General features: G+C 38.2%; 1 pseudogene; it reads left to right on the top strand.

Annotated features, from left to right (window-relative positions):
* Positions 1-21,826: 21,826 nt before the first annotated feature.
* On the top strand, positions 21,827-22,927 carry LOC100665285 (olfactory receptor 2L8-like; annotated as a pseudogene).
* Positions 22,928-23,170: the final 243 nt, after the last annotated feature.

The following is a 23,170-nucleotide window of genomic DNA, read 5'->3' as shown; positions in this document are numbered from 1 at the left end:
CTAGGTCTTATCAGCCTTCCCAGAGGCATATTTCTCATTAGTGTAGGCATGAGTCTGACTTTGACACATCCCTGCCTTATCCTCATGTAACTTCTAGCCTGCTCCCCGACACAGACCATGCCCTTGGTACGTTATGGGGGAAAGTCTTGTCTTCACATTCTGTCCCCACGTGTTTGCTTGACCTCCACCTTGGCTTCCACTGAATCCAAAGTCCCTCCAATCCCAGCCCCATCCTCAGTCCACTCACTGTTATAGCTGGCATCACATGCCCTCCCATATCCCCTTTCTTATGTCCATGACATCCCCAAAACCATGCCATACTTGGTGCTGTGACATCCCCTGGGGACACAGAACTATCTTGCTCTGTCTACCCTCTTGTGACTGTCCCATGCACTAGTGAACCCAAGGATGATTCTGCACTGAGTTCCAATCACAGATTTCCAGTTTCCAGATACATTGGGGGTTTCTATCTCACATTCCCCACAACTATGTTGAGACCCTAAGTGGTTTGTTGTGAAGCTGAATCTAAAACTCTTTACTTCCCTGTATTAATTTTTTCCAACTTCCTTGCTCATGCCAAATAAGGTCTCTTGCATCTTCTGTCACCACAACTTTTATTGCCCTCTTAGAAAACCTGGTGGCATAGTGGTTAAGAGCTATAGCTACTGTTTTAGTTACCTAGTGCTGTCATAACAGAAATACCACAAGTGGATGGCTTTAATAAAGAGAAATTTATTTCCCCACAGCAATCTAGGCTAAAAGTCCAAACTAAGGGTGTCAGCTTCAGGGTACAGCTTTTTCTCTCTGTCGGCTCTGGAGAAAGATTCCTTGTCCTCAAACTTCCCCTGGTTGAAGATCTTCTCAGGCACAGGGATCCTGGGCCCAAAGGACATGCTCTCCTCCCAGTTCTGCTTTCTTGGTGGTATGAGGTCCCCAACCTCTGCTTTCTTCCCTGTCCTTTTATCTCTTGACAGATAAAAGGTGGTACAGATCGCACTCCAGGGAAACTCCCTTTACCTTGGATGAGGGAGGTGACCTTAGTAAGGGTGGTGTTACAATCCCACCCTAATCCTCTCGACATAAAATTACAATCACAAAATGGAGGACAACCACATAATACTGGGAATCACGGCCTAATCAAGTTGATACACATATATTTGGGGGGACATAATTCAATCCATGACAGCTACTAACCAAAAGGTCAGCAGTTTGAATCCACAAGGCCTTCCTTGAAATTCAATGAGGCAGTTCTACTCTGTCCTACAATGTTGCTGAGTCAGAATCAACTCAATTGTATTTTTTTTTCTTTTTAAAGAAGATCACATAAATGCTGTGCCTTCAGGATTCTTTTTGCTTATGTAAAACAATGAGTTTAATATTCACAAAAGGACACTTTCTTAAAGTACCTTGGTGTTGCAGATTTAATGCAATTTGACTTTCAGATGATTGTCTTTGTCAGGAATTTGGGGGGATTTTCTTTTTAAAAACTTTTACATTGGGGGAAGAACCAACATGGGCACTATCGACAGAAGCACCATGTCATCCCCCCACAGCAAAGGCCCCAAAAATTAAGTAAAACAGAGACAAGCGTCAATCGTGGAACCCTAAGTGTCAAATGAAGAGATAAAGAACTCAACCAAGCACACCGAATGGAGCAAGAAACTGACAGAGAAGAGAGTATGAGGAAATATATGGAGTACAGGTCCCCCATCAGCTAACGTGGTACAGATTTGGCACCTTGGACTCCTTAGCCACTGACACAGTGGACAGGGAGTGTGGGACAACAGCTTCAAGGAGCTCCCAGCAGGAGGTACAGCACTTGGTAATCAGCTATACACACTTCCCCAACCCCCACCCTTCTTCCTCCTGCTGGGGCCTCCACCACTTCCTGGCAGGCCATGGATGCTCAGTTGGGAGACTCCAGCTCCTTGCCACTTGGATTTGCCCTGCCCACACTGGCCAGCTCCTTCAGTGCCATTTTTTTTCTTGCTGTTGTTACTTTTTTTGGCTTTTCTTAGTTTCTTCTCTCTCTCACCTTCTTCCCTTCCTTTCACTCAAACACCTGGATCAGTATGCCATGTCCACTTCTTGAAAGGCTGTGAAGTGCTGCACTGCTGGGGAACAACATCCTGAGTCTTCGTTGCCACGCTGGTGCGATTCTTAGGGATTTTTTTTTTCTTTTCTTGATTGCTTGTCTCTCTCTACTATCCTCTTCTTTTCTCCTGAACACCTGGCACCATGTGCCATCTCTGCTCCTTCTAGAGAGGCTGTGCAGTGCCATGTAGCAGGGGAGCCACTTTCCAGGACCGTGCCATGACACCAGTGGGTTCCCTCAAGGAATTTTTTCTCTTTCTTCTTTTCTTTTCTGGATTTCTCATATCCCTCTACTGCCCTTCCTTAACTTTCTCCTGAACACCTGGTGCTGCATGCCATCCCAGCTCCTTCTTGACAAGCTGTGCAGTGCCACTCAGCTTCCTCAGGGCATTTGTTTTTCTCTTTACTTTCTTTTTTTCTTCTTTTTTTTTCTCAGCTTCTTATATCTCTACTTTTTTTCCTTACCCTTCTCCAAAACACCTGGTGCCATCTGCCATCTCTGCTCCTTCTTGATGGGCTGTGCAGCACCATTCAGCTGTGGACTTACTTCCAGTGGGTTCCCTTGCGGCATTTTTCCTTTTTTTCTTGGTTTCTTGTCTCTTTCCTTACACTTCTCCTGAATACCTGTCACCATGTGCCATCTCCACTGCTTCTGGATGGGTTGTACAGTGCTGCTCATCTTGGGATCCACTTCTTTGGGGCTCTGTTGGGATATTTCTGTTATTATTTATTCTTTCATCTTTTCTTTCTCGATTTCTTGTCTCTCTCTACCTCCCTTGTTTTCCTCCCTCCAAAACACCTGCTATCTTTTATTTTATCCCTTGGTTTCTTGCATCTCTCTATATTCCTTCCTTTCCTTTCTTCCAACCATCTAGACAGGTGGGCCTTTCTCTCTCCTTTTCTTTTTTTTTAAATCTAGTTTATCTCTCTCTCCCTTCCTTTCCTTTCTCCTGTCCACCAGGCTGCGTGTGCCATACCTTTTACTTCTGGGCAAACTCTGCCTCACAGTCTGGCTAGAAAACCACTGGAACACAGCTTCCCTGGGTCTGCACAATTCCAATGTCAGGCTCCCTCAGCATTTTCTTTTTTTTTTTTTTTTGGCTTCATTTCCCTCTCATCTTTCTCTTCTTTCCCACACCTACTTAGCTCACACATCACAACCTCACCCCTCACTCCTGCCTATCTGCACCATGCACTGAGCATCACACCTCTGAGCAGCATGGGCACCATCTATTAGAACCTCCCCTGCACTGACCTCCGCCCACACCCTGTTGGCCCCAGTAGATGCCACAAATGATGCATCCCAGTCCCCTTTCCTACTACACCATAACTGAGTGATTTGCCCAGCCCACTGGACAAGTTGGTGAGAAGTATCATACTCACAGACAAGCGAACAACAAAACATGAACCTTGCCTGCTCAGATATAACCAAATGTAACAAAAAAAGCAGAATCAAACGAACAAAACCACAATCAATAAAAGAAGAAAATAAGTACTGAATGTCCCGAAGACATCAGACAATATGAAAACATATAAAAAACAGGACAGGATGGTTCCAGTAGGTATCCAAAATAAAACATCAGATGACCTCCCAGCAGAAGAAAAGGCACTGGAACTACCTGATATGCAACTCTAACTTCTAATATTCAGAGCTATTTAAGAGTTGAAGGAAAAATCGAGAAAAAAGAGGAAAAAATAGACAAAATCGTGGGAAAGACAGACAAAACAATGGAAGAATTCAGGAAAATAATACAGGCACAAAAGTTCAAGATAAATTGACAACTAGAAAGCATACAAAAACACCAGTAAAAATTGAAAAGATAAACAAGATTTCAGAAATGAATACTGTCATAGAAGGTTTGAGGACAAGGTTTGTAAAAACCAAACCAAATTTATAAGAATTATCAAAGGAAATCCTTTCGTTAGAGAACCAACAACAACATCAGACAACAACCTCGGTCTAGGACACAAGACTGCATCAGCCAGATACCAACGTAAGTAATGAATTCTCAAGGATTAATCAAAACTAAAAGATTTACAACAGGGAACCCAAGAGGTTAATCTGTAAATGACAATAACATCAGAACAATAAAAGTGGGAATAAATGATGTAGGCACAGACATTTCAGATAGAGAGGAAGGCAAGGCAATACCAAGTAATAAAAGACTGGTTCAAACTTAGGAAGATGAGTGTAAATTTCAAGGTAAACACAAAGAAGGTTAACAAAACTACTCATCAAAATAAAGAAGAAAAACAAAATATCAGTAAACATAAAATCTACAAATACAAAATAAATGAAAAAAAGTCCACAAAGAAAAGGAATAAAGCACAGGAGAGTAACAGGAACAAAGAAAATGTCAGCACCACAAAAAATAAAGTGCTATAAACTGACAGCAATAAACTCACACCTATCAATAATTACACTGAATGTAAATGGCCTATATACACCCGTAAAGGGATAAGGAGTGACGGAATGGATTTAAAAAAAAAAAAAAAATAGGAAAAGGATCCATCAATATGCTGTCTACAAGAGACACACATTTGAAACAAAGACATAAACTTCATAAAAATCAAAGATTGGAAAAAATATATCAAGCAAACAGCTACCAAGAAAGAGCAGGAGTGGCAATACTAATCTCAGATAAAATAGACTTTAAAACAAAATCCACTATAAAAGACAAAGAAAAGCATTATATAATGATTAAAGGGACAATCCTTCATGAAGACGGAACCATAATAAATATCTATGCACCCAATACAGTGCTGCAAAATACATAAAACAACTCTAATAACACTGAAAAGAGAAACTGACAGTTCTACAATAATACTAGGAGACTTCAACAAACCATTCTCAGTAAAGGACAGAACATCTAGAAAGAAACTCAGCAGAGATACAGAAGATCTAAAGGCCACAGTCAGCCAACTTGACCTCATAGGCATATATAGAACACTCCACTCAACAGCTGCAAAGTACACTTTCTTTTCCAATGAACATGCAACGTTCTCCAGAATAGACCACAAAGCAACCTTCAACAAAATCCAAAATATTCACATAATACAAAGTATCTTCTCTGATCACAATGCCATCAAAGTAGACATTAACAGTAGGAAGAACAAGGGAAAAAAATGAAATACATGGAAACTGAATAATTCCCTGCTTATAAACCACTGGGTAATAGAAAAAAATCAATAATGGAATAAAAAACTTTCTGGAATCAAATGAGAATGAAAATACATCATACCAAAACCTTTGCTACACAGCAAAGGCAGCAATCAGAGGTCAATTTATAGCAATAGACACAGGCAGCAAAAAAGAAAAAAGGTAAAAATCAAAGTATTAGCTACACAACTCGAAGAAATAGAAAGAGAACAGCTAAAGAAGCCCACAGCCACCAGAAGAAAGGAAATAATGAAGATCAGAGCAGAAATAATTGAAATAAAGAATAGAAAAGCAATAGAAGGAATCAACAAAACTAAAAGTTGGTTCTCTGAAAGGGTCAACAAAATCAAGAAACCACTGGCCAAACTGACAAAAGAAAAACAGGAGAGGACACAAATAACCCAAATAAGAAATGACATCAAGGACATTACAACAGATCCTACTGAAATTAAAGGATCATAACAGAGTACTACAAAAAATTGTACTCCAGCAAATTTGAAAACCTAGAGGAAATGGGCAAATTTCTTGAAATGCACTACCTACCAAAACTAACACAAAATGATGTTGAGAATCTGAACAGACCCATAACAGGGGAAGAGATTGAAAAAAAAAAAAAAAAAACTACCAGCAACAACAAAAAAAGGCTTGGTCTGGTGGCTTCACTGGAGAATCCTACCAAACATTCAGAGAAGAGCTACTACAAGCTACTCAAACTATTTCAGAACATAGAAAAGAAAGGGATACTTCCAAATTCATTCTATGAAGCCAGGATAACCCTGATACCAAAACCAGGCAAAGACAGCACGCACAAAAAAAAGAAAATTGCACACCAATATCTCTCTCTCATGAATATAGATGCAAAAATTCTCAACAAAATTCTAGCCAATACAGCTCAGCATGATATTTAAAAAAAAAAATTCACCGTGACCAAGCGTGATTCATACTGGTTATGCAAGGTTGGTTCGACATCAGAAAACCAATCAACCCATCACATAAATAAAAGAATCGTATGATCATCTCAATCTATGCAGAAAATTCATTGGACAAAATCCACTACCCATTCCTGATAAAAAGTCTCAATAAAATAGTTATAAAAAAGAAATTCCTCAAGAACAGCCAACATCATTCCTAATGGAGAGAGGCTGAAATATTCCTCTTCAGAACACGAACAAGACAACGATGCCCTTTATCACCACTCCTGTTTAATCTTGTGCTGGAAGTCCTACCTAGACCAGTAAAGCAAGACAAAGGAATAAAGGGCATTCAAATTGGTAAAGAGGAAGTAAAAACTGTCCCTATTTGTGGATGATATGATACTATACATAGAAAACCCAAAGAACTCTATGAGAAAACTACTGGAACTAACAGCAATATTCATCAGAATAGTAGGATACAAGATCAACATACAAAAAGTTGGTTGGATTTTTATACACTACTAAAGAGAACAACAAAAAGGAATTCAGGAAAACAATATTGTTTATAATAGCTGCTAAAGAAATAAAATACTTAGGGATATCCAACCAAGGATGAAATTTATCATGCACTCTCCTGCCGACCACCCCCCAATCCCAGCCGAAGGCCCTCCTGTATAAGCAGTGAATCACTCTCCAGTGACCTAGTCTCACGGGGACATTGCCAAGAGAACACAAACAAAACAACAAATATTAGGATGAATTATGGTTGCAGATGTGTCTTCACAGATGTACAGATATGTGAGATGTCAAGGACAGTGCTGAGAGGGGGTGTGTACATTCCTATAGGAAGTATTCATGGAAGTTTGCTCTGGTAATGCATGCAGGGCTATCAGGAAGGTAAGAAGACAATGAAAGGTACTGATTCTAATTTTTGTTTTATTGAGAAGTACGTAAATGTTTTAGAAGATCTTTGATTACTAATAATAAAGAATCACTCTTTGTTAAGTACTGGTGTAAGTGACTGATAAATTCCACATTTCAGTAATCAGGGAACTTCAAAAAGAAAGCTTTATAAAATTACCATATATAGTTATTTTAAAAAGAAAAATCAAAAGACATTAGATGACCACATGTGCATGCTTTCTCTTCCTCTTTTTCTTTTTGTTATGGAAAATATGTATGTAACAAAATGTTTGACATTTCAACAATCTCCACATGTACAGCTCTGTAGCATCAGTTATGCTCATCATCTTGTTCAACCATCTTCCTTATCTGTTCCCAAATTATACCATCACTCTTAACAGAAGCTCAGTTGTTGTTGTTAGTTGCCGTTGTGACCCCCTGTGTGCAGAATAGAACTGTTCTATAGGGCTTTCAGGAAACCCCGGTGGTGTAGTGGTTAAGTGTTATGCCTGCTAACCTAAAAGGTCAGCAGTTCTAATCCACCAGGTGCTCCTTGGACTCTATGGGGCAGTTCTACTGTGTCCTATAGGGTCACTATGAGTTGGAATTGACTCCATGGCAACAGTTTTTTTTTTGGTTTATAGGGCTTTCAAATTGTGACCTTTCAGAAACAGATTACTAGGCCTATCTTTCAAAGTGCCTCTGGGTGGGTTCAAACTGACATTCTTTTGGCTATTAGTCAAGTGATTAACAATTTGTACCAGCCAGGGCCTCCAGTGAAGCTCAGATAGGTTTCAAATATCTAAATTTCATGAATGTGTCAGTCATGAGGGTAAGACCGTGTCTTATTCTCTATAATTCAGTTGAGAAGTTCATACATAGCATCAACCAGTGAGGTATCTTTAATTTCACCCACCACTTTTCACCTTTATTCCGGAATAGTTTATATATGATCACAAAAGTTATCCCAAGAATTGAAGAAAATTTGTTTTAGGCACAAAGAGACATAGTGTTCTCTGTGCCTAAAATATAAGTTCTCTTCAGTTCTGGGAATAACATTTGTGATCACACATATCTATTTTTGGATAAAGGTGAAATGTGGTGAAGTTACAGATACTTCAGTGCTTATGTATGAACTTCTTAACTGAGTTATGGAGAATAAGACAGAGCTTCACCCTGAAGGCTGCCATGTTCATAAAATAGAGACGTTTTAAACAAGCAGATGATAGCAGGTGATAACTGCCAAAATAAAAGTATGTGTGAACTAAAACCAAACCATGAACAGAGAGAAATATTTATTTGGCCTGAGTTGACCAAAAAGAACTCACATAGCAGGTGTGTAGTTTAGAGGAGGATTAAAACATAAATAGGATTTAACACATTATACAACGTTGAGAAACAAATACCAGGACTAGGGGCAAGGTGTTGCTTAGAGGAGTAGACAATAGTATGCTGTGGCTAAAGCCTGCTTCAGAATCTCTGAAACAGAGCTGAAGGTGGCAAAAAAGTTGAGACTGTTGGTAATGCAGCATTATTTATATAGAGTTATACTCTAGGTATCAGAGATGTTTAGATTGGGCTGCTTTATATGATTGTATGTCTTTTATTCTATTTTCAATTGCCCTTTGATGGTGTAGGTGAGGTGTTTAATTAGAAGAAAAGTATAGTTCACAATTATATTACAAGTCGGCTGGAAGAGAGGGCTGTCTTTGATGCAACACTGTACAGCAGTATTTCTGGAATAGAAGTGGAGACAACAGACGGTTTGGTGCTGTGTTTTGTTTGTTTATTTTTTAAGCTAATTTGCAAATGTGATACCCGAGTTGGGAGAAAGAGGGGAGTCAGGCTGAGAATAATTGGAACTGTGTCATGAAAAGTCTATCCATGTGAGAGCTAAAGGCACCTGGGATATGTGTGAGAAAAACTTCAAGCCTCTAGTTGCAATTCTGAAGGATTCTATGGATAAAATATTGACCAACTCAGGAAGCATCAAAAGAAGTTGGAAATATACAAAGTCAGCATACCAAAAAGAATTGGTCAACATTTCACCATTTCAGGAAGTAGAATTTGATCAAGAAAAGATGATACTGAAGGAAGAAGCCAAAGCGACACTGACGAAAAAAAGGCACCAGGCACTGACGGAATAAAAATTGAGATCTTTCAACAAATGGATGCAACACTGGAAGTGCCCGCTCTAGCCTATGCCAATAAATTTGGAAGACAGCTACCTGGTCAACTGGCTGGAAGAGATCCATACTTATGCCTATTCCAAAGAAAGGTGATCTAACAAAATGTGGAAATTATTTAACAATATCATTAATATCACACAGAATTAAAATTTTGCCAAAGATCATTAAAAAGCAGTTGCAGCAGTATATTCATAGGGAACTGTGAGAAATTCAAGCTGGATTCAGAAGAGGATGTAGAACCAGGGATATCATGGCTGATGTCAGATGGATCTTGGCTGAAAGCAGAGAATACCAGAAAGATGTTTATCTGTGTTTTATTGACTATGCTAAGGCATTTGACTGTGCAGACCATAACAAATTATGGATAACATTGAGAATAATGGGAATTCCAGAACACTTAATTGTGCTCATAAGGAATGTATGCATAGACCAAGAGGAACTCATTCGAACCAAACAAGCAGATAGTGCATGGTTTAAAGTCATGAAAAGTGTGTGTCAGGGTTGTATCCTTTCACCATACTTGTTCAATCTGTATGCTGACCAAATAATCTGAGAAGCTAGACTATATGAAGAAGAACAAGGCAGCAGGATTGGAGGAAGACTCATTTACAACCTGTGTTATGCAGATAAAACAACCTTGCTTGCTGAAAGTGAAGAGAACTTGAAGGACTTACTGATGAAGATCAAAGACTACAGCCTTAGGTGTGAATTTCACCTCAACATAAAGAAAACAAAAATGCTAACAACTCGACCAATGATGAATGGAAAAAAGATTGAAGTTGTCAAGAATTTCATTTTACTTGGATCCACAATCAAAGCCCAGGGAAGTAGCAGTCAAGAATTCAAATTGAAGTATTGCATTGGACAAATCTGCTGAAAAAGATTCCTTCAAAAGTGTTAAAAAGCAAAGATGTCACTTTAAAGACTAAGGAGTGCCCGATCCAAGCCATGGTGTTTTCAATTGCCTCATATGCATGTGAAAGCTGAACAATGAATAAGTCTGAAGAAGAATTGATGTCTTTGAATTATGGTGTTTGCTAAGAATATTGAATATAGCGTGAACTGCCGGAAGAATGAACAAATTTGTCTTGGAAGAAGTACAGCCAGAATGTTCCTTAGAAGCATGGATGGCGAGACTTCGTCTCACACAATTTGGACATGTTATCATGGGGGACCAGTCTCTGGAGATAGACATCATGCTTGGTAAAGGGTCGCTATGAGTTGGAATCTACTTGAGAGCACCTAGCAACAACAACAGCAACAAATTAAGAACAGGAAGTCGAAAAAGAATATCAAAAGCACCATTATTAATCCAGGGTTTCTCCACCTCAACAAAATGACATTTTAGGTCTGATAATTCTTGACCCTCTGAGGGCTGTTTTGTGCATTGTAGAATATTTATCAGTATGTCTGACCTCTATCCACTAGGTACCAGCAATGCTCCGCCCAGTTGTGACAACAGAAAATATCTCTGGACACTGCCAAATAGCCCAGGGCAGAAGAATCACCTCCGAGTTGAGAACCACCACATTAGCTCTTTCCTTCTACCTTTTTAATGTATAAGATACAACCTCAAAGTGTTAATCTTAGTAGACCAAGGTCACATTCCTGATAAGTGGTAGTTCTAGAATTTGATCTAAGTTTTGATACTAAATTCCGCACAGAGTATTTGTGAAATATGCCAACCGATCTCCATTTTCACAAAGAATTTAATGGATGTGTTCTACTAATCTCTCTCTCTCTCCCTCTTTGTTTCTGTCTTTATCTATCTATACATATACATATATATGGGCTCTCTTTGTAAATACATAAATAAACATGCATGTGTATATATATATATATATATATACATGTGTTTATTTGTGTCATATATGTATTAAAAAAATTTGCCATCAAGTCTTAGCTACCCTATAGGACAGAACAGAACTGCCCTATAGGGTTTCTAAGGAGTGCCTGGTGGATTCTAACTGTCGAAGTTTTTCATTAGCAGCGGTAGCTCTTAACCACTACGCCACCAGGGTTTCCAATATATGTATAGTGATTTTAGTTTGTGGAATTTTTTGATACTCATTAACTTATTTACAAATTCTCATATTGTATCCTAGTAATTAAAATTGTTATTTGCTTAAATATAAAATAAAGTAATTAAATGTTTAAATCTCTCAACTAAAGCAGAATATAAGGCTCTCTTTTGTCTCTCCTGTCTTGGAATAGGTTGAAGAAAGCTGTAATGAAATAAGGGATCCTCTACAGGATTACATGCATGGATGCATAAGGAGGACATGGCAAGAGAGGTAGGATGTTTAGCACCTGTATCTGAGCCTTGTTTGGTTAGAAATGCTAGAACATCTAAAGGATTGCCATACAAAATTTATTTCTGCCTGGTAGGCATTATTGCTAGTCTGAAAGGTAACTGAAGATTAGAAGGGAAGCAGAATTTTGGAACATTTTTGGCTGGAGGACAAAACTCCAAATTGGAAATCCGAACCTGAAATCAGCCCAGCTCCATCACTGTGTGGTCTTGGATAAATGAGTTCAAATCTTTGATTTTGTTTTTGTTTTTCCCTCTGTGTAATAACGGGAATGTATTTTAAAATATCTAAATCAACAGTAAATGCATGAATTTCAAAACTGAATCAAATTATCTGCGTATTTCAATTCTCAATGTCTAAAGATGAGGATAAGAAATACATGCCTCTGCAAGGAAAGTAGTTACGGAAATGGTAACATGGAAGTCACTTCCAAACTGGAGCTGCAATTGGAGGGTTCCCTCTTTATGACAGAGGGTAAACATCTGCAACCTGATTTACAGAGATAATATGGGTGTTCTTTTGTAAGCACATCTTTCTAGGTAGGGACAGGTTGTGACTGTAAGCAACACCTGACTGCATTTAGATGTGTGTGTGGTGATGTGAGGCTCTCTTCACCTGCTCATTAGGGGCTGGATTGGGAAATACTGGGTTGTTGTAGGGAAACGGAAAAATCATTAAAGCTTGGACACATGAGGAAACATCTCTAAGGAGAAGATGTTGAAATGTGTAAGCTTTAAGCACTAAAACAATTTAATTTGTGCATAAAATAATTTTTCAAATACATTTTTCACCACCTACTACCTACCATCAATGAAGAATTCATGCTTAAATAGCTATTTTAATGGAAGTTTTGGATGGCAAAAAGTGAACTACCCTTACTTCTGATTCATTACCTCTCGTAAAGTGAAAAATGAGGCTATCGTTTTCACTTACAATACAGGGATCACCACGTAAATTCTACCAAAGCTGAATGTCCGCTGAAGCTTGTTCTTGGTGTGAAACAGTTCCTGACATATGCCCTGGATGCTGGGTAGAGGTGGCAGAAATGAACCACGGACAAGGCTAATGATTTTTCTCCTTCCCACTATGTAACTTTGGACAGGTATATTGCTGCTAACAATTTTCTCCTTTATATAGTGAAATTAACACTGCAGTAAAATTCTCAAAGTTTTTGTTTTTGTTTTTAGGTGCCCTTGAGTCTGTCCTAACTCACAGTGACCCTATGTACAACAAAATGAAACACCGCCTAGTCCTGTGCCATCCTCACAATTTTTGCTATGTTTGAGCCCATTATTCTAGCCACTGGATCAGTCCATCTTATTGAGGGTCTTCCTCTTTTTCACTGACCCTCTACCTTACCAAGAATGAAGTCCTTCTCTGGGGACAGGTCTTCCCTGGTAACATTTCCAAAATACTTGAAGTCTTTCCGTCCTTACTCCTAAGGAGCATTCGGGCTGCACTTCTTTGCAAACAGATTTTTTGTTCTCTGGCAGTCCATGGTATATTCAATATTCATCACTAGCACCATAATTCGAAGACATCAATTCTCTTTCAGTCTTCCTTGCCCATCGTCCAGCTTTCACATGTATATGAGGCAATTGAAAATACCTTGATTTGGGTCGGGTGCACTTTAGTCCTCAAAGTGACATCTTTGCTTTTGAAGGTTGGTATAAGTTGAATCAACTCAATGGCAACTAATTTCTTTTCTTTCTTTCTTTTTTCTTTTTTTTTGGCTTTTGCAAAGATTTTAGGGATATTGAAAATAATCAATATAGGTAAGCTGTTCTGTAATGTCAATGATTATACATTTTAAAACATTTTCGTCTTCAAACATTGAAACAGCATTTTGTGAATACAATTGTATTCTCCTTAGGAAAATCTTTTGATCAAGTAGAGTCATATCCTATAATATTAAGAACACAAGAAAAGGGTAAATTTTATAATTAGAGAGTTGCCTTATTAAAAAAAAAAAGAAATTTTTTTTTTTTTAATTGGGATCAAGTACCAGGTCCAATATGTCATCTAATATTTCTGTGACCTTCTTCAAATCCCTCCTTGAAAGGTGAATGGAATAATCACCTTTCCATTTAAATTACAATACCAAAAATGTGCTGATATCTTTAATGCGGAATTTCTTCCCATCCTGTTTTTTTTTTCCCCCTTCTCTTGAGATAACTAACATTTTTTTTTTTATTATTTCATTGCCATGATTTTGTGTTTTAAGAAAGAAAAATGGATGGCAGGGCCAAAATGGCAGAGTAGTCGGATGCTTCTGGTGATCCCTCTTACACCAAAGACTTGAAAAAAACAAGTAAAATGATTAAATTTATGACAAGCTAGGAGACCAGAAAATCAAAAGCAAAGTTAGAAAATCGACTGAGGGGCAGGCAGAGGGAGAGACGGTTCAGAAGTGGAGGAGTTGCCAGTCCTGAATCACCAGAATCCCTCAGGCACCATTCCCTGGAGCAAACGCAGTGGGGCTGGTGGTAGCATTCAGGACACATTTTCCTCAGGGAGAGACAACTAGCCACACAGCCTACTAACACCTCCGGAACCAGAGAAGAATGGCATTCTCGGCAAAAGCTAAGTACTTGTGTATATTTTATGACACCTCCAGCTCCCAAGCCAGCTTCAGTGTCTTTCAATTCCTCTGTTCCTGAGATAGGCCCTGCGCAGCACCCTGCACCATTCTCCCAACCTTGGAGAAGAAATAAATTCACAACTGGGGGAAAAGATAATCTGCCAGCTCCACTAACCTGGGGAGCTCAGGACAGAAGCAGCTCCTGTCCAGGCATAAAAGGTCCATGGACTGTGAACCCTGTTCCCCCATGCATGGACCTGTGTGGGTCTATTTCAGGAGAATAGGCCCTTGTTGACAGACCACAACTGTTTCAGCTCTGTGGTGGAGAGGTGAGTGTTTGATGTTTTACACCACTTAGCCTATTAAAGAGGGTCTTCACCTACCCACATCAGGAGCCTAAGGACTGACTGGTGGCTCCACCCAAGTCACTAAGACACCCATGACAGGAGTCCAAGGATAATTGGTACCTCCCAGTCCTTACAGCCAAAAGCATTGGGTGTCCATGGTCCATCTGCAGAACCCATCCACCTGTGCACTCTAGGGAACACAGATATGCTTTCCTTACAGACACTCGAGCTTCGGCTGTCAGCCTCCTGCCTTGTTCAGGGGGTGACTCCATGCCGCAATCAGATATCTATACCTATACCAATCACCTCTGCCCCTCTAAGAGTGTAGGACAGAGCCTGTACCATACACTTGATGACCAATTTCCTGGACACCTAAGCTGAGTCCATACAAGAAAAGTGAATGGACTCCTGGGCTTATATACCTGATAACAGCTCTAGCCATCTGGTGACAGGGTGTTAGAGCTTCAAAGGTGAAAATTATCAAGCTAGTTCACTCAAGCAGCCTATCTGGGCATATCAAAACAAAACAAAGCAAGAAGCTAGGTTACAGTAAGCAAACATAAAATAAACTAATACTATAACTTATAGATGGCTCAGAGACAACAGTCATTGTCAAATCACATAAAGAAGCAGGCCATGATCGATTCAACAAGCTCTCAAAACAAAGAATCAAGTGATCTTCTGGATGAAGGTGACTTTCTGGAATTACCAGATGCAGAATACAAAAGATTAATATACAGAACTCTTCAAGACATGAGGAATAAGACCAGGAAGGAGATCAGGCAAAATGCAGAACAAACCAAGGAACACACAGATAAAGCACTTGAAGAAATTAAAAAGGTTATGCAAGAAAATAATGAGAAATTTAATAAGTTGCGAGAATCCATAGACAGCAATCAGAAATTCAGAAGATTAACAACAACAACAAAAAAATTCAGAGTTAGACAACTCAATAGAAAGTCAGAGGAGCAGAATTGAGGGAGTGGAAGGCAGAATTAGTTACACTGAAGAAAAAACACTTGGCACCAATATATTCAAAGCAAAATCAGATAAACGAATTTTAAAAAATGCAGAAAACCTAAAAATCATGTGGGACTCTATCAAGAGAAATAATCTATGAGTGATTGGAGGACCAGAACAGTGAGGGATAACAGAAAATACAGAGAGAATTGTTGAAGTTTTGTTGCCAGAAAACTTCCCTGATATCATGAAAGATGAGAAGATATCTATCCAAGATGCTCATCAAACTCCACATAAGGCAGATGTTAAAAGAAAGTCACCAAGACATATTACAATGAAACTTGCCAAAACCAAAGAGAGAATTTTAAGAGCAGTTAAGGATAAACAAAAAGTCACCTACAAAGGACTGTCAATAAGAATAAGCTCGGACTACATGGCAGAACCCATGCAGGCAAGAAGACAATGGGATGAATTATATAAAGCATTGAAGGAAAAAAAATGCCAGCCAAGAATCATATTTCCAGCAAAACTGTCTTTCAAAAATGAAGGCAAATTAGGACATTTCCAGATAAACAGAATTTAGAGGATTTGCATAAACCAAACCAAAACTACAAGAAATACTAAAGAGAGTTCTCCTGTCAGAAAATCAATAATATCAGCTATCAACCAAGACTAGGAAACTGGACAGAGCAATCAGATGTCAACCCAGGTAGGGAAATCACAAAAAATAAATTAATAAAAAACAAACAAACAAAAAACACTTGAAACAGGGAAACAGCATTATCATTAGGTGAAAGAAGACAACATTAAAACAATAAAGATGGACTAAGAAATGTAGTCATAGATCTTTCACATGGAAAGGAAGAAAGGTGATATGAAGAAATAAAAGCTAGATTTAAACTTAGACAAAATAGGGGTAAATATTAAGGTAACCACAAAGGAGACTAACCTACACACCAAAATAAAATACAAGAAGAAAAAAATAAAGGCTTAGCAGAAATAAAATCAACAACAACAAATAAGAGGAAAAGACAATATATAGAGATAAACTACTCAGCACAAAAAATTAAGTGGGAAAAAGAAACTGTCAACAACGCACAAAAAAAAGACATCAAAATGACAGCACTAAACATACCTATCCATAATTACGCTGTTGTAAATGGACTAAATGAGCCAATAAACAGAGAGTGGCAGAATGGATTAAAAAAAAAGATCTGTCTATATGCTGCCTACAAGAGACACACCTTAGACGTAGAGACACAGACAAACTAAAACTCAAAGGATGGAAAAAATATATCAATCAAATAATCGAAAAAGAGCAGGAGTGACAATATTAATTTCTGACAAAACAGACTTTAAAGTTAAATCAACTACGAAGGGTAAGGAAGAACACTATATGATGATTAAAGGGACAAAATACCATTTATGCACCCAATAACAGAGCTGCAAGATACATAAAATAAACTCTTAACAGCATTGAAAAGTGAGATACACAGCTCCACAATTACAATAGGAGATTTCAACACAACACTCTCAGTGAAGGACAGAAAATCCAGAAAGAAGCTCAGTAAAGACATGGAAAATCTAAATGCCATGATCAGCCAACTTGACCTCATAGAAATACACAGAGCAGACCACCCAACAGCAGCCAAATATATTTTCTTTTCTAGTGCACATGGATCATTTTCTAGAAGAGACCACATATTAGGTCATAAAGCAAGCCTTAGCTGAATCCAAAACATCGAAATACTACAAAGCATCTTCTCTGACCATAGGCCATAAAATTAGAAATCAATAACAGAAAAAGCAGGGAAAAGATATCAAACGCTTGGGAAGAACAATACCCTGCTCAAAAATGACTGGGTTATAGAAAACATTAAGGATGGAATAAAGAAATTCATAGAATCCAATGAGAATGAAAACACTTCCTGTCAGAACGTTTGGGACACAGGAAAAGCAGTGCTCAGAGTTCAATTTATATCAATAAATGCACACATACAAAAAGAAAGGCCAAAATCAAAGAATTATCCCTACAACTTGAACAAATAGAAAGAGAGCAACAAAAGAAACCTTCAGGCACCAGGAGAAAGCAAATAATAAAAATTAGAGCAGAATTAAATGAAATAGAGAACAGGAAAACAATTCAAACAGAAAACAAGACTAAAATCTTGTTCTTTGACAAAATTAACAAATTTGACAAATCATTGACCAAACTGACAAAGGAAAAACAGGAGAAGAAGCATACAAAGTGAATACGAAATGAGATGGGTGATACTATAACAGACCCAACTAAAATTAAAATAATCATATCAGATTACTACAAAAAATTGTACTCTAACAAATTTGAAAACCTAGAAGAAATGGATGAACTTCTAGAAACACACTACTTACCTAAACTAACACAAACAGAGGTAGAATAACTAAATAAACACATAACTAAAGAAGAGATTGAAAAGTTAATTTAAAAACTCCCAACAAAAAAAGCCCTGGCCCAGACGGATTCACTGAAGAGTTCTACCAAACTTTCAGAGAAGAATTAACACCACTACTACTAAAGGTATTTCAGAGCATAGAAAAGGATGAAATACTCCCCAACTTATTCTATAAAGCGAGCACATCCCTGATACCAAAACCAGATAAAGACACCACAAAAAAAAAAAAAAAAAAAAGTACAGACCTATATCCCTCATGAACTTAGATGCAAAAATCCTCAACAAAATTCTAGGCAATAGAATTCAACAAATTCACCACGACCAAGTGAGATTCATACTGGGTATGTAGGGATGGTTCAACATTAGAAAAACAATCAATGTAATCCATCATATTAATAAAACAAAAGAGAAGAAACATATGATCTTTTCAATTGATGCAGAAAAGGCATTTGACGAAGTTCAACACCCATTCGTGATAAACACTCTGAGCAGAATTAGAAGGGAAATTCCCCAACATAATAAAGGACATTTACACAAAGCCGAAAGCCAACATCATCCTAAATGGAGAGAGTCTGAAAGCATTCCCCTTGAGACCAGGAACCAGACAAGGATGCCCTTTATCACCACTCTTATTCAACATTGTGCTGGAGCTCCTAGCCAGAGCAAATAGGCTAAATAAAGAAATAAATGGCATCCAGATTGGCAAGAAAGAAGTAAAAGTATCTCTATTTGCAGATGATATGATCTTATACACAGAAAACCCTAAGGAATCCTCAAGAAAACTACTGAAACTAATAGAAGAGTTCAGCAGAGTATCAGGATACAAGATAAACACACAAAAATCAGTTGGATTCCTCTACACCAACAAAAAGAACATCAAAGAGGGAATCACCAAATCAATACTATTTACGGTAGCCCCGAAGAAGATAAAGTACTTAGGAATAAATCTTAAAGGATTCGTAAAACACCTATACAAGGAAAATTATAAGAAACCAAAAGAGACCTACAAAAGTGGAAAACCATACCTTGCTCATGGATAGGAAGACTTAACGTTGTAAAAATGTCTACTCTATGAAAAGCCACCTATAGATACAATGCAATTCTGATCCAAATACCAACATTTTTTAATGAGATGAAGAAACAAATCACCAACTTCAAATGGAAGGGAAAGAGGCCCCAGATAAGTAAAGCATTGCTGAAAAAGAAGAACAAACTGGAAGGCCTCACGCTACCTGATTTTAGGACTTATTTTACCACGACAGTAGTCAAAACAGCCTGGTACTGGTACAAGAACAGATACATAGACCAATGGAACAGAATTGACAATCCAGGCATAAATCCACCCACATATGTGCAGCTGATATTTGACAAAGGCCTAAAGTCAGTTCAATGGGGAAAAGACAGTCTTTTTAACAAATGGTGCTGGCATAACTGGATATCCATCTGCAAAAAAATGAAACAAGACCCATACCTCACGTCATGCACAAAAAGTAACTCAAAATGGATCAAACACCTAAATCTAAAATCTAAAATGATAAAAATCATGGAAGAAAAAATAGATTTGGTGCTTTTTTACAAAGCTAGAAATAGAACCATAGGATCCAGCAATCCCACTCCTTGGAATATATCGTAGAGAAATAAGAGCCTTTACAGGAACAGATATATGCACACCCATGTTCATTGCAGAACTGCTTACAATAGCTAAAAGATGGAAGCAACCAAGGTGCCCATCAATGGATGAATGGATAAATAAATTATGGTATATTCACACAATGGAATACTTACCATGGAAAAAGAACAATGATAAATCTGTGAAACATTTGATAACATGGAGAAATCTGGAAGACATCATTCTGAGTGCAATTAGTGAGTTGCAAAAGGACAAATACTGTATAAGACCCCTATTATAATAACTGGAGAAATAGTTTAAACAGAGAAGAAAATATTCTTTGATGGTTTTCAGAGCCAGGAGGGAGGGAGGGAGAGAGGGAGAGGGGTATGCACCAGTTAGGTAGTAGACAAGAACTATTTTCGGTGAAGGGAAAGACAACACACAATGCAGGAGAGGTCAGCACAACCGGACGAAACTAAAAGCAAAGAAGTTTCCTAAATAAGCTGAATGCTTCGAGGGCCAGTGTAGCATGGTTTTGGGAACCATGGTTTCAGGGGACATCTAGGTCAATTGGCATAATAAAATCTATTAAGAAAACAGTCTGCATCCCACTTTGGAGAAGGGCTTCTGGGGTCTTAAACGCTAGCAACCACCCATTTAAGATGCATCAATTGGTCTCAACCCACCTGGAGCAAAGGAGAATAAAGAATACCAAAGACACAAGGTAATTATGGGCCCAAGAGACAGAGAGGGCCACATAAACCAGAGACTACATCAGCCTGAAACCAGAAGAACTAGGTGGTGCCTGGCTACAACTGATGACTGCCCTGACAGGGAACACAACAGAGAACCTCTGAGAGAGTAGGAGAGCAGTGGGATGCAGACCTCAAATTCTCGTAAAAAGACCAGACTTAATGGTCTGACTGAGACTAGAAGGGCCCTGGAGGTCATGGTCCCCAGGCTTTCTGTTAGCCCAAGACAGGAACCATTCCCAAAGCCAACTGTTCAGACAGGAATTGGACTGGACTACGGGATAGAAAATGACACTGGTGAGGCGTGAGCTTCTTGGATCAATAGACACGTGAGACTATATGGGCAGCTCTTGTCTGGAGGGGAGATGAGAAGTCAGAGGGGGTCAGGAGCTGGCTTAATGGACATGAAAATAAAGGGTGGAGAGGAGGAGTGTGCTGTCTCATTAAGGGGAGAGCAACTAGGAGTATATAAGAAGATATATGTAAATGTTTGTATGTGAGACTGAGTTGATTTGTAAACTTCCACTTAAAGCACAATAAAAATTTTAAAAAAAGAAGAAAGAGAAGTGGTAGTTTTTTTTGTTTGTTTGTTTTGTTTTTTGTGATCACACTATCACTTTTACCTTTGATTGGCACAAGCTTTAATTTCAAGATAATTTTTAACATAATCAAGAGGGAGAAGTAGGAAAAGGGCTTTCCAACATTTCCATATTTTACTCTGATAGAAGGCCCGGTGAAGAGTTTATTCTATACTAACTAGTTAGCTGTTAAGAGATTGAAAAGACCATTAATAGAGGAATTTAAAAATCATGATTATAACTTTGTAGTTGATGATATCAGCAAATAATCACTTGCGTATTTCTGAGCCAAAGCGAAATACTGATAACTAAAATTTGGGAGTCATGTTGGGCATAGTGACTTCAAGAAGAAAGTCCAGCATCTAAAAAAAAAAAAGAAATGGTTGCAGTTATTAATGTATGTTTTAGGGAACAATCAAAGATTATAAGCCTCAAAATGGAATATAAATAATCTTTGTGTCACTAAATTTATTCACATAACAATTAAATCACTTATTCATGTCAACATATTTTCAACTTTTTATACATTCTGCTTATGTTTAAGTATAATGTATGTTTTTCCTGATATGTGAAATTATTAAGACTATTCGTACTTATCCTATTAAAATAGGTATGGCATATTTTTCTTTTATGTTTTCATGTATCTTTCTCAACAGATTTTGGATGTAAATGCATGACACCTTATATTTTATCTGTGTATAATGGAATGGTGTTCCTTGTTTAAGAAAAGGTAAAATCAGTTCAGTCAAGCAACTGTATAGTCTCCTGAAAAGCTAACAGATCAATCATACCCCAAAACCAAACCCAGTGCCGTTGAGTCGATTCCGACTCACAGAGACCCTGTAGGACAGAGTAGAACTGCCCCATAGAGTTTCCAAGGAGCAGCTGGTGGATTCAAACTGCTGACCCTTTGGTTAGCAGCCATAGCACTTAACCGCTATGCCACCAGGGTTTCCAGATCAATCATAGATATTATAAAATAAAGAGTTCACTATTCCTTAATTACATTCCACACTCCTTTCTCAGGTTTTAAAGAAAACCACGAATATTCAATAGAGAATCATAATGAAACAGCAAGTGACTTCATTTTATGAGGGTTGTTCTAACCATCAACAATTGGCCTGTTCCTCTTCATTCTCATCATTCTCATTTTCTTAATGGCTTTAATTGGCAACATATCCGTGATTATCCTCATCCCACTGGACACTCATCTCCACAGGCCCATGTATTTCCTACTTAGTTCAGCTGTCCCTCATGGGCTAGAATTACATCTCCACTATTCTCCCCAAGAAGGCTTCCAACTTCCTGTTTGGAATCAAGTCGATATCCTTCACTGGATGTGGAGTCTAGAGTTTCTTCTTTTTGACCTTGGAAATGCAGAAGCACCTCACTTGGCATCTATGGCCTATGACCATTATGTGGCCATTTGTTTTCCTCTTCACCATCCTATTTGTAAGACCAAAAGTGTGTGTGTGCTGATGACTACAAGATCTTGGATACTGAGTTCTATCAATGCCTGTGCCCACACGGCTTATGAACTCCTCATGCCCTATTGCTGATCCAGGACCATCAATCATTTCTTCTGTGATCTCACAGCCATATTGGCTCTGGCTTGCATGGACTCCTGGATCTATGAGTGCATAGTGTTTGTGAGCAGCACCTTCTTCCTTATGTTTCCTTTCATTGGCATTATTTGTTCTTGTGGCTGAGTTCTCCTTGCTGTCTACCACATGCCCTCATCAGAAGGGAGGGAGAAGGCCTATATGACCTGCAGTACCCACCTCACTGTGGTGACTTTGTACTGTGCACACTTTGTTTACAATTACCTATGCCCAAGATCCTTCTGAACTCCAACAGTAAACAAGGTTCTGGCTGTTTTCTACACCATCCTCACCCCTATGCTTAACTACGTCATCTACAGCCTGAGGAACAAGGAGGTGATGGGGACTCTGAGAAGTTAGAGAATCTGTTCTGTGAAAATGTAGACAAAGTTTCTACATCAGTCCTCAAGTTGCAGGTGTCTGTCTATTCTGCAGTGAACAGTCATTAAGAAAAATATTATTCAAGGCATGAGACAGGCTCTAAAATTATATTAGAAGATTTTTAAAAAGTAGAAGTTTGACAAAATAATTCTACATTACTAAGGTATAATTTTTTTTTCCCCTGAGGTGACTTTTTTTCTGTCAATATGAAAGGCATATATAGTCAACTAAATTTGAGAAATAAGAAGCTTTTATTACTATGTAGAAAAGAAAATGGAAACTGCCTAACATGAAGATATCATTCATCTTAACAATTCTACCATACTTAATTTCATTTATCTCTCAATATGACTA

Source organism: Loxodonta africana, chromosome 2 (genome assembly GCF_030014295.1).
Source record: "Loxodonta africana isolate mLoxAfr1 chromosome 2, mLoxAfr1.hap2, whole genome shotgun sequence".
Classification (NCBI taxonomy): domain Eukaryota; kingdom Metazoa; phylum Chordata; class Mammalia; order Proboscidea; family Elephantidae; genus Loxodonta; species Loxodonta africana.
The sequence above is the reverse complement of the archived record's forward strand: the minus strand, read 5'-3'. Positions and strand labels throughout refer to the sequence as shown.